The 12032-nt window shown below is 40.2% G+C and overlaps 1 pseudogene; it reads right to left on the bottom strand.

Moving 5' to 3' along the window:
* Positions 1 to 11030: 11030 nt before the first annotated feature.
* Positions 11031 to 11829, bottom strand: LOC149016299 (UDP-glycosyltransferase 76B1 pseudogene; annotated as a pseudogene).
* Positions 11830 to 12032: the final 203 nt, after the last annotated feature.

Raw genomic sequence — 12032 nt, 5'->3', positions numbered from 1 at the left:
GGCTACCGGTTTTGAATTCCCATAAGCGCAAGTCTATTATATGCAACCCTACCAATTAATGGCCCCCACAACGTGGTTATGTCCTCTCACGAGTTGATTACCGGTCTTGAGAAACCACCACCCCACACTACTGTTACAAGTCACTTGGCATTAATACCCTCGCCGATAGGGTGTGATATGATGGGGTACCTAACCAAACTCCACTAGACTTCCTAGTCATGGCATCCAATAATCGTAAAAAGCACCAAAGGGCATCAGAGAATTGTGTCTCATACCACCTCCACTGATGTCCCAAGACAAAAACACCCAAATAGGTATTCCCCATTTCACAATCACAACTCACATTCACAAGAAGGTACAATCACATTCTCAATTCATAAATCAATCTACGTCCATAAAGTCACATGTTGATCCATATATTAAAAGCATCATTAATCACTTACATTCTGTAATTTTAGAATCATAAACATCATTCATCAACCCTAAAACAGTAGCATGTAAAAATATAAGCAAGTTTTATAACAATCAAGAAAGTAACAATGGTTTTGTACAAGTGAACGTCCTCACCTTGCTATTAATTTTCAAACTTGTAAGTTAATGTCAAAGAGTAAGTTTACACTTCCCAAAAATTCTTATTAACAAAGTTAGAAATAACCCTAGAGGTCTACAATTGAAAAGAGAAACAAAAGACCAACACTACAGAGTGTGGTGCATTAGAGTGGTTGCCTAGGCAGCAATCAAAGCAGTCAAGCAAGGCAATCAACCAGCTTTCGAGTACAAACATATTTGACACAGATCATCCAAAATCTTCCCAATTGGGTTCTAAATTACTCTAAAAATATTTAAAAAATTCTAAAATAATACTAGAACATGATCTGTCCTAGTTTAGACATCAAACAAGTGAAAAGAATGAAGACCTAATGAATTTTATATTAGGTCTTTTCCAGATCGATCCAAAAGATTCACATGTGAGCCAGAGTGAATGGAGTAAAGAGAGTAGAAGAAGTAGGTTGATACAGTAACTAGAAGCTTTCAACTAGCTCTTGACAGTAGGAGGAATCAATTATAGAAGAGAAGTAGAACGAAGAAGATGATTATTAACCTTTAAGAAAGCAAATCGCCATTCAAATCGCCGTTCAGAAACCTTGTCAGACGCTCTCCACATTGTCTTTCACCTTTGAGGAGTGTTCTCTGACGTTCTTTGACGGCTTCACATCATAATGACACGTTTTAGAATAAAAACACATTAAATAGTGCTTCAAAAATCACATTTCCAAAATAACTCTTTTTTCACGGAACTAGGTTGGTCGCCTGAGGCAACTAGGGCAATCAACCAACCCCTGAAACTTTTGTTCTAGAAGCAAAATCAAGGCTCTAAAAGCCCAAGTTCTGTCCTAGTTCCTATTCTGTACTCCAGAAGGATCCTACCTGATTTTTGGGACCTTCCACACGTGTCATTAAGGAATACTTGATCCATCTACCACACCCGTCAACGTTGGAGTTAGATCTCCTTCCAAACTCTGACAGAACTCCCAACTTAACATCATTTCCATCTACTTCCATTGGTTCAGACTCCAATCCCATGGTCTCTACATTGATGGCCCACAGTTGCCTTCTACTCGTATTCCGGGTTTTCGGATCTACAATATAGATTTTTGTGTTAGGATGTGGGGGATTTCACAGACCTAACCCGATGGGTTGACCCATGTATCCAATCTATATATATGTATCTTATGTTTGCCTACCACATCATTGAAGATTTGGGATTTTAGGATTTTGGGTGAAAGCTCTTGTAATGCCATTCTTGGCAATTGGTTGTGAGATCTCATTTTGTTCTTCTTCTATGTAGTGAAAAACTCTTCTTGTTCACCTATGAACGTACTAGCATAGGTGTCACACCCCACCCGTCGGTCTTGGTTACCCACCCAACAACCCGTGGGAGTGATCCGTCAAAGGATCCACGGTTTTTGTCCATCAATAATAATAAATGCAAGTAAAGATAATCGTGAGCAAGAATAAGTTCAATAATTAAATAAAAGGATTACAGGAGTCCAAATACTCCAATAAAATAATCAAGGAAACAAATAAATGATCAAAAAGAATATGAGTTCAGCAGAAGCAATAAAAATAATTTAATGATTTTCTTTCCAGTTTCCTTCTCTAAGCTAGATAATGTTTCTCATGTATTTCAAGAAAAGGGGTTCTCCAATTCTTCTCCATACGATAGGCAAATTGTCTGGCAACCTATCTCCTCCGCCCATCAATGGGAGCTATAAGTGCATTCCATGCACTCGCAGGAGCTCCCGCACAGGCTATCTCCATTTCCCATTGTCGGTGCCACATCTTCTTCATACGAGAAGGCTCCTGCATGGGAAACCAATCCATCTTCTAGCGTATATCCTCCATCTATACAGGCTAATATAACATAGACAAATAAAGGAATGAGTTCTGGTGAACTCAGTAAGAACAACAATAATTCCCATCCATATGTCAAACCATCAGTAAATCATATATAAAATGTATGAGTTCAAAGTATGAATACCGCTAAGATCTAACTATGCAAGACTCTAACCGTTGACATGCTTTAAGATATAAACCAGCCCTCCTCTGGGTAGGTCTAGTCACTCTGATCCGGCAAGGACTGGTTACCTCTGTAGGGATCCTGGGTAAAAATGGAAAGTCCACACCTAGCTCTCAAACCATGGCTGGGGTTAGGTCAACACTCTCTCACCACGACCATTGGCATGAGTATTGGCGCATGTCGTTTCTAATCCAATGCAAATCATAATGGTAACATACTACATGAAGTCCAAATACATCCCCTATGGCACCAACCAACTCGGTTCAGTATCCTTTGCAACCTAGGAATGAGAATTCTCACGGACTGGTTACCACTATTGAACTCCATTCCATAACCCTATGGTCAACCACATATTGTTGGGGCGGAATGCTCTCATGACTCCTCACGACACCCGGTTCGTTCCTTAGACGTCCATGAGCCGAACCCTAACATATGCAACCCTACTATTGTATGACCAACAGTGGACCACTGAGTCTTCGCACGGACTGGTTACCACTATAGGATGAAACAAAGTCACGTCTGTCACATCCACCCAGCCGGTACCCTATCTGGCATACCCAAGTGTGTGATCCACAGTCCACAAGATCCAGTAGTTAGTAAAATCAACCTCCCACATTCACAAAAATATAATCAAGAACAAGACTAAATCAAGGGTAACAATATTATTCAAATGAATTAAAGTAAAGTAACGAGATAATCATCAGAGTGTGGAAATGATACCAATAGATATATAAAATTGAATGTAGAGTGAGGCGGAATCTCACTCCACGAGTACAGCGGAATGTAGTTCGAAAGTCAAAGGAGATTACAACTGATTCTAAAGATAAGAAAGAAAGATATAATCTAACTAAGCTAAGTCTATTCTACTTTGTAAAGGACGTCTTCATAAACATAGACTTCATCAATAATGCTCAGACGTTCCCACTCCACAGTAGAGCTAATCTTGGTAACCAGTGAGACCCCTCGAGGAATCCTCAAAGTAATCTTCATAGTCGCCAACACCTTGCGTATGGTACGCTTCTCCATCTTGCGCTTCCTCATATTGCGCTTCATAGCCATCAAGACCTGTAGAATAATCTAACAAAAGATGTTGTACAAAAAGGAGTGAGTTTCAAAAGAAACTCAGCAAGGCAAGTTATTCCATAATAGCATAAATAACATAGTAACATAAACAAAGCATAAAGTGATATGATATGGGTCAGACAATGCATGTATGAATCTAACTCTATGTATGCTGGTCTCTATAGGCAGACATGCTTTAAGTCATAGCACCATACTTCTTTGGGTAGGTCTCAAATCACTCATCCTCGGTTGGCAAAAGGGTCCGTCATCCCTCTCGGACAATCCATGGCTGGGGGTTAAGTCACCTCTCTCTCACATCACCGTTTGGTCTAAGTACTGGCACATGTCAGGGTAAAGCCTAGCCCAATGCAAGTCTTCTACTTAGTTACATTAACTCAGATCCAGATACGTCCATTCCTCCCCTCTTGGGATCCTTTCCGGTATCCTTCACACTAGAGTCAGTGTATCCGACTCTCTCAAATACGAACTCATCAACCCTATAGGCCATCCACATATAGTAAACAGGAAGCTCTCATGTCCTCTCACGGGTTGGTTACCGGTCTTGAACGCCCATGAGCCCAAGTCTATCCATATGCAACTCTACCCATAAATGGTCCCCACAATGTGATTCATGTCCCCTCACGGATATAACTCACCGGTCTTGAGCACCCATAAATCCCCATTGCTACCACGGGTCGTTCGGTCTCAATACCCTTCCGAATCGGGTCTGATATAACAAGGGTATAACCTAGCCAACACTGCTAGACAAGTCCTAGGTATGACAACCAATCATCAGGGAAAGCGTCAAAGGGCAACATTGGAAATATCCCATACTACTCCCAATGAGGTCCAAGGACAGAAATGTCAAAAGGACATTCCCCAATCCCAAATCATACATAAGCAATCACAATCATAATTCAGTCATATCATCCACGACAAATATCTCATCATATGAAAGAGTATAATAAGACAAGATCAAATAAATAAGAAACATACATGAATAAGTATTCATACATGATCAAGTACATAAAGTAAATAAGGAAATAAGATCCTAATATACTTGCAGCATTCATATCATAATAAAAACTAACATAACAGTAGCAAATCTAAGTAGTTCCCAAATTAGAAACTAAATCTATGCAATCTATGTTAATATGGTAACAACTTTCCTTACCTTAAATAGATTCGAGTATATTCCGGACGGACAAGAGGATGAATCCAAAGTTAGCAAACAAACCCTAGAGCAGCATCACACAATCATTAGGAAGTAGTCCTAAAAGAATAAGCATCAATCGAATCGAATCGGACGAAGAAATCAGATTCTGTTCTTGCGGGTTGACTGAGCCAGTCGACCTAGGCAATCTGCCCAAGAGCAAATCCGAATTCAATAATAGAATCTTGATCCGAAACCTATCATACACAATCCGGAATGCGACGAAACTTGGAGAGAATATCTAACACAGTAGTCTAAGACTAAAAGGCATAATTTAGACATCAAACAACCATTAAGACCATTACTTACTAATTTGGAATCATAGTTTCTATTTTGGTAAAAATCATGGTTTTCATTGGAAACATGCTATAAATGAAAGAGATGAACTAGAGATGATTATATCTCATTCTAGTACAAGAACATAGTTGATCAAATGTATGAATAATCATAGAGAAGCATCTATAATGCTAGAATAAATCAAAATAAGAATATGATCATAGTTTAAGAAGAAATCATAAAAATCATGTTAAGAATGAATGGGATGATCATGGTACAAAAGAATGAAAAGAGATTGTAAAGATATGACTCTTAGGGCGCGTTTGATAACGTTCTTAAAAAACGTTTTTGGCGTTTTTCTGTTCTTTGGGAACGGAAGAACTGGTTAGAGGTGTTTGATAAAACGGTTCGTTCTTTTGTTTTTTAAGAATGGACTGGTTAGAAAAGTGTTCTAAGGAACGCTTTTTACAGAACATCAAAAAGATGTTTTTACCAAAGAACAGAAACGGAAGTGATAAAATTTGTTCAAATTGAAGCCTTAAAACAAGTTTATCAAACACCAACTTATTTTTCAACAAAAAAAAAAAACCAACATATTTTATTAGCGTTCTAAAAATATTTTCAAAACTGATAAATCAAACGCCCATTTTCAAGCAAAGAACGGTCTTTTAGCACAAAAACATTAAAAAACGGTTTTGCATAAGAACTGGTTTCTCATAACGGAAACGTTACCAAACGCATACTTAAGGTTACAACATCTTCATCATAATCTTAGTTCAGAGATGAGAGTGATCATGGAAAGAATGAATCAATAATACAAAAGATTGAATACTAACCTTTAATTGAAGAACAAGAGAGAGAACTTGCAAGTTTGCAAGGTTGGATCTTCTTCTTCACTCTTGGAGGCTTGAAGATGGTTTCCCTTCGTTCTCTAAGTGTTTTGGAGGCTAGGGATACTAAAATCACGAAGTCATGGGGTATATATAGCAAGATACTCAAAACAGAAGATTCTGCTCGAGTTTAGCAACGCTGGGTCGATTGGCTGGGTAGCATGGCCCAGTCGACCCAAGCAGTTGACCCAGTTTGTCAGCAAAGCCAAAGACAGGGATTTGAGGGTCTTCCACTACTCGGAATCAAACGAAACTTTAAACACATATACTTTAACATACCTAGCATAGAAAAATGGCTTTAAATCATATCCCACCAAGCTCTAAGGTCATCAACTAATCTTCTCTTCATCAAGGTGCAGTCTCTTCTCTATATCCAACACTGTCTTCAAGTATGGGGCATCATCTTCAATCTCCATAGGTTCGGAGTCGAACACTATGTCTTCTACTAATATGGCCCATAGTTGTCTTTCACTTCTACTTCGGGTCTTTGGACCTACAGTCAAAATAGTATTCGGGTCAAGGTTAGGGCCGGGTTTCACAACGTCACCGTTGTCACAGGTCATCCGGCTTCAATTCCCCTACCGAAAGGGTAGCAGTATGTGGGGTACCTAGCCATGCAACTCTAGACTCTACCTAGGTATGTCATCCAATAGTTATGACAATGCTGGAGACATCAACAGGCATGTGTCCCATACCACAGCTCTCTGATATCTAAAGCCAAGATATCCCAATGGAATACCCTTTCCATCAGAACCACAATACATCAATCATCATCATACCACATTCATAATTAACAAAGTATATGTAAACACAATACAAACAACAAGCATACACTAAGATCAGCAAGTTATTCATGGTTACAACAGTATATAAAATGAAAGAACAATATTGAAAGACACTGGACTAGCATGTTCAAGTCATTTTAGATTGTATGTCTTTACCTGTAAATAAGTAGAATTCCTCTGGATTGCAAATCAGAAACAATTATAAGACTTTTATTGGAAACAGAGGACACTTATAAACAGGGTTACAATAATATGTAAGTCGAATGAATCAAATCAGACAAAATCCAAAAGTTACATGCTCATTGGAAACCAACCGGTCGCTTAGGCTGAGCGACCGCCACTAGTGACCGCCCCAAAAACAGTGAGTTTTAATCCAAAACTCAGGCTTCTAATCAACCGTTTTCAATCAAATTTTTGGATTATCATAGTCCAAATTTCAAATCTAACACTCCCACAACCAAGGGTAATACGAAACCTAACAATTGACACCAAATTGGTTACCCAGAATCCTCCCCTTGATTAGATCAATCCTTTTCACGAAAGCAGGGTTTGGTTTTCAGACCTGATCTCATCAAGATCATTAAAAAGGTAGTTACTATAATAGGAGGATCATGAACCATCAAAGAGGAAAACTAATCAAGGGACACTGACAGCACTTCAGATCACCTTCCAGCACGTCTCCACAGCCGCCTAACCACCAAAAACAGCAACCCCGAATATAATATTCGTAAAATAGACGAGGGTCGCTATTTATAAAAATCTAGGGGCACAATAGGGCAAAACCCCGCAACTAGGACCAGGCGATCGCTTGGGGCGGTCGCTTGGTCCAATCAATCGCCACTAGCAACCGCCCCCTAGTATATTGCTATACAAGGGTGCTTTGCTCAAGGGGTTGAAGTCCAAGTACAACCTAACCCTAATGAACACATGGGGGAGGTCTTACCTTCAATCTGGACATCTCCAGACATCACTTGCCTTTCAGAAGTCCACTACCAAGCAAGGCATGCTCTTCAACAAGAGAATCCAGATCCATGGGTTCAAAGTATGGATCATGGACTTCTATCCGGACACTCCACAAATTTAGCCGGCTAAACCTTCTGATTCTTGGACGTGTAATACGGATCCCGGGTTAGAAATACGGGGGTTGTTACAATAGGTGTGTGAACCACATTAAATTTGTGTGTTTTCGTTTTATTTCAATTTCGATTGGTTATTTTATTGTGTTTGTTTTAATAGTAATAAAGGGGTCAATGGAGGGTTAGTGGAGTGGTTGGGAACCTTACCTTTTAGTGGAGTGGTTGGGAACCTTATCGGCAGCATATGTAATATCCCCATCCCTAATTTCCCTATACATAAAGCGCCTTTGTTACCAAAAACCAAATAGTAGTAAAGGGGGCCTTTCTCTTATTCGTTCAGGTGTAGGACGAACCTTTCTAGGGAAAATCTAAAATCTATGAACCCAAAGTCTAGGCATAAAGAGGAGAGCAACTCAAAAGTTGAGGAGAAAGATAGACCTCCAAATTTTTCCGTCCGCATTATTAAAATCACCCATTAGCAAAAAGGGCAGTTGCAAAGTGGCTAAGAAATGCTGGAAATTTTGGATTTTGCTTGGGAGCAGTGCTTATGTGGCACTGCTCCAAGCATAAGCACTGCTAGCTCCAAGCAGTGAATGGTCAGATCTTAATTTTGAAGCTTGGATTAAATCTCCACCGTTGGTCGTTTAAGTGGCTCTAACTTGGACCAAAGGGTCAGTTCATTCCGAACCAAACGAGCCATATGCTTCCCTACGAGACTGTTAGCTGAACAAAAACCATTTATCAAATGGTTAAAGTTTCGATTTTGACTTTATGACACCATTTCTCAATTCGTATGTCTAAAACATTGCAGAGTCACCACTAGAAGTTTTCGAGTTCCAAAACGTTGTTCCTTGAACATGGTCGTTTTTAGTTGTTGGTGGCAATTGACTGGATCAAGCTGTTTTGCCTGAGCATACTTCCCCGGCGGTTGTGCCGCCTCCTCTAGTTTGTCCTCTTCGTTGTTCTTCATTTAAACCCTCTCGATAAAAGAAACCCTAAAAATTATGCATTACTTATTACTTTGATCGTACAAAGGTTATCACATATGAATAGGTTTGAAGGTTAAAGACCCTTTTTCTCACATTGCCGGTTAGTCAGCCAAAGCCAAAAAAGCAAGCAGGAAACGGTCACAACAGAGATGAGAGAAGAGAGATATATGCCTGGGCAGCGTTGTGACCTACACCATGCACTTGACTACCAGAGACTTGAACACCTTCCACCAATGTTGTCTGTTGCGTTGCTTGAGGAACTAGCAGCAAAGGTAGGAAGATATATATTAAGAAAGGTCCATTCCTGAATAGAGTGGGCTACGAGAGACTCATCTTCCCACTTCAAAGGGAGATCAGTGAAGAGTTGAGTTGGGTTTGGCCCAAACCGGTGCCTGAGAAAGCCTCTCATGAAGTCTATTATCAGACGACACGTGGGGTACTGTAATTAAATTGTGAGCCGTTAGATTCGCATCCATTTACGCTCGGAAACCGTGTAACGGACTTTGGTAGATTTACTGGGACCCACCTAACCGTTTATCTTCTGTCTTTCTTGTTCTGAAGTCAACAATTCCTCAACAGTTAATTAAACGCTATTTGAAGACTGTGGTGTGGTGACATTTTGCATGACCTTCTCTTCTATATATCTGAATCAACATCGATCTTTACAGAAAGAGAGAATAGAGAAGAGTTTATCTTCGCTTCAACCCTGAAGTTTCTGGGCTCATCTGTGATTGTCTTCTGCGTTTACAGTAGTTTTGGCAACCCAGCAAGAATGCAAGAAACGACGATCAATATAGAGATGACCAGTATGGAGGCGTCATTATCATCATCAACGACGAACCCTCCACAAGAACCACCATCTGGAGATTCTCACGATGGACAGAAGAAGACTGAATCTGGTCCTTCATCGCTGTTGACTCGCAGCAAGAGTTTACCTTTGACGAATGGACCGCCATTGAGAGATTCTCACGATGGGCAGAAGAAGAATGGATCTGGTCCTTCATCGCAGTTGATTCGCAGCATGAGTTTACCACCTTTTTCTGGAGAGCTCCCCACAAGCCCTTGACTGAGTCTGAATTCGCAAATGAAACTGATGGCAGCATTCATGGGAACCAGCAGGAACCCCACGATGGAATCCAAGGAGGAGTTCTTGATGATGACAGAGACGAAGAGGGTTTTCCCCTTCTTAGTTGTCTCCTTTCTTGTTTTCTTGGATCCGTTTTGCTGTTCTCGATCATTTATTATCTGATTCTTACCTATGGTCACTGAACCTCGGAAACCCGTAATCACAGTGAAGGTACAATATCTATTTCCATTCTGATTCTCTGAAGCCCTTCTTCAAAGTCCCTTTAATTTCTATGTTCCCTTTTCCTTTCTTTGAGTTCATCAAATGGCTTTTTGGATGATTTTGCAGAACATTACATTCGACCGCTTCACTGTTTCAATGGGTTCTGATTCCTCTGGACTTAAAACCTATATAGCCTCCGTGAACTCCACTCTGAACTTCACATACCGCAACAGTGCAACATTTTTCGGGGTTAATGTAACATCAACAGCTTTTGCTTTGGAACTGAAATACTACGAACTCACGCTTGCTACAGGAACTGTAAGCAAAAAAAAATCCTTTTAGACAATCAATTTTATGCAAAATTCCATTTGGGTTCGTCAATTCTTACTCAGATTTTGTGTTCTTTTTGTGGGTCAATTGGGTATGGCAGATGGAATATTTTTACCAATCAAAGAAAAGCCAGACAACGGTGGCAGTGGTGGTGTCTGGAAACCAGACTCCCATGTATGCATCTGGAGGGAGTTTCATTAGTTATGGGGGAAAGCCGGTGCCTCTGAACCTTCGTTTCGCGGTCAGTTCAAGAACTGACGTTCCGGTTTCGCTAGTTAAAGCTCTATTCTAGTGGAACATCTCCTGCTCAGTCATCTATGACCCCAACCCCAAGAAGCTCAGACTTCCTCTTTCGCTCCACAATTGTACACTGGTCTCCCTTGTAAATCAAAAAACGAAAAGTTTAGAGAGGGCAAAGAAAGGGAGAGGAAATTAAATTAAATTTGTATCCATTGATTGATTAAATTGTCCTGGTTTTGTGTGCTGGTTTGCAGTTTTCTTTTAATCTTTGAATGGATAGAAACTCAAGTACAGAAGACTTCAAAGTGACAGAATCTGAGCTATCAAGCCCTCTGGAGTCTTATAGGAAGAACCTCCTTCGTTGACAGAGGCTTCTGCTTTGTCCTTCAAGAACGCAGCCCTCTCTCATCTCCTCTCCTTCTTTTTCAATCAATAATTTTCTTCTCTCTCTCTTATTCTCCTCTCTCTGCAACTTGTTCTCAAGTTGCAAACCCAACCTCCATGCATCACACTCGATCCTTGCATTTGTCATCTGGTCTCCAAAATTTGGTGAGGACAGCATTGGAACTTCTTGACATATAGTCTCCAGGGTTGAGTTCCAACCATTTGAGTCCAAACGCTCCTAATGCAGGATGAGCCAACACATCTTGTTGAGGTGCCCATTTCACAATACAGCCTCTTCCTTCAATCATTTCCAAGAACCCATCAGGCCACAATGGTTCAATTGTTTCTGAACCATGGACCAGACAGGGTCGAACCACCCACAAGAAGGAACACTTGCTATTGGCTAACCTCCAAGCAATCTCCTAGAACTCAGCCTTGTCTATGCTAACTATGCTGCCGAAGCTGACAAAGATCACAGACTTGGGTGCTTGTGTGTATCTAGCCAAGTCATGCAACTATGATCCTCGGATAATAAGCTACTGGAAGAAGCTTTGAAGAGTTTATGAAAAGGGCCTACTGTGAACACTGGGATTGAAAATTGTTGTGCAAGTGTTGCTAATGCCGCCGGTTCAAATTGATCGAACGTGTTTCAAATTAGACCAAATAAGGCCTTGACTCGATCGACCATGCTGCTTGGCAATTGGTACAGGTTCATTCACTGTGTGAGAAGAAACATTTGTTGTGACAAACAAAACTTGATTTAGAAACCAAAAGCGAAGAGGGAAAGTTTATAGACCTACCAAATAAGAATGAAATCACAGAATAAGTAGATGTTAAGTTTATTTTTCGTTTCATAAATTTATAGAGCCAATTACATTTACACCCTCTAATTGCAAAAACAATTATGTTTAACCCCCT

The sequence above is a fragment of the Hakea prostrata genome, chromosome 5, assembly GCF_041222555.1.
Source record: "Hakea prostrata isolate BN-2017 chromosome 5, UWA_Hpros_2, whole genome shotgun sequence".
In the NCBI taxonomy this organism is placed as follows: Eukaryota; Viridiplantae; Streptophyta; class Magnoliopsida; order Proteales; family Proteaceae; genus Hakea; species Hakea prostrata.
Note: the sequence above shows the minus strand (reverse complement) of the source record. Positions and strands in the feature narration are given on the sequence as shown.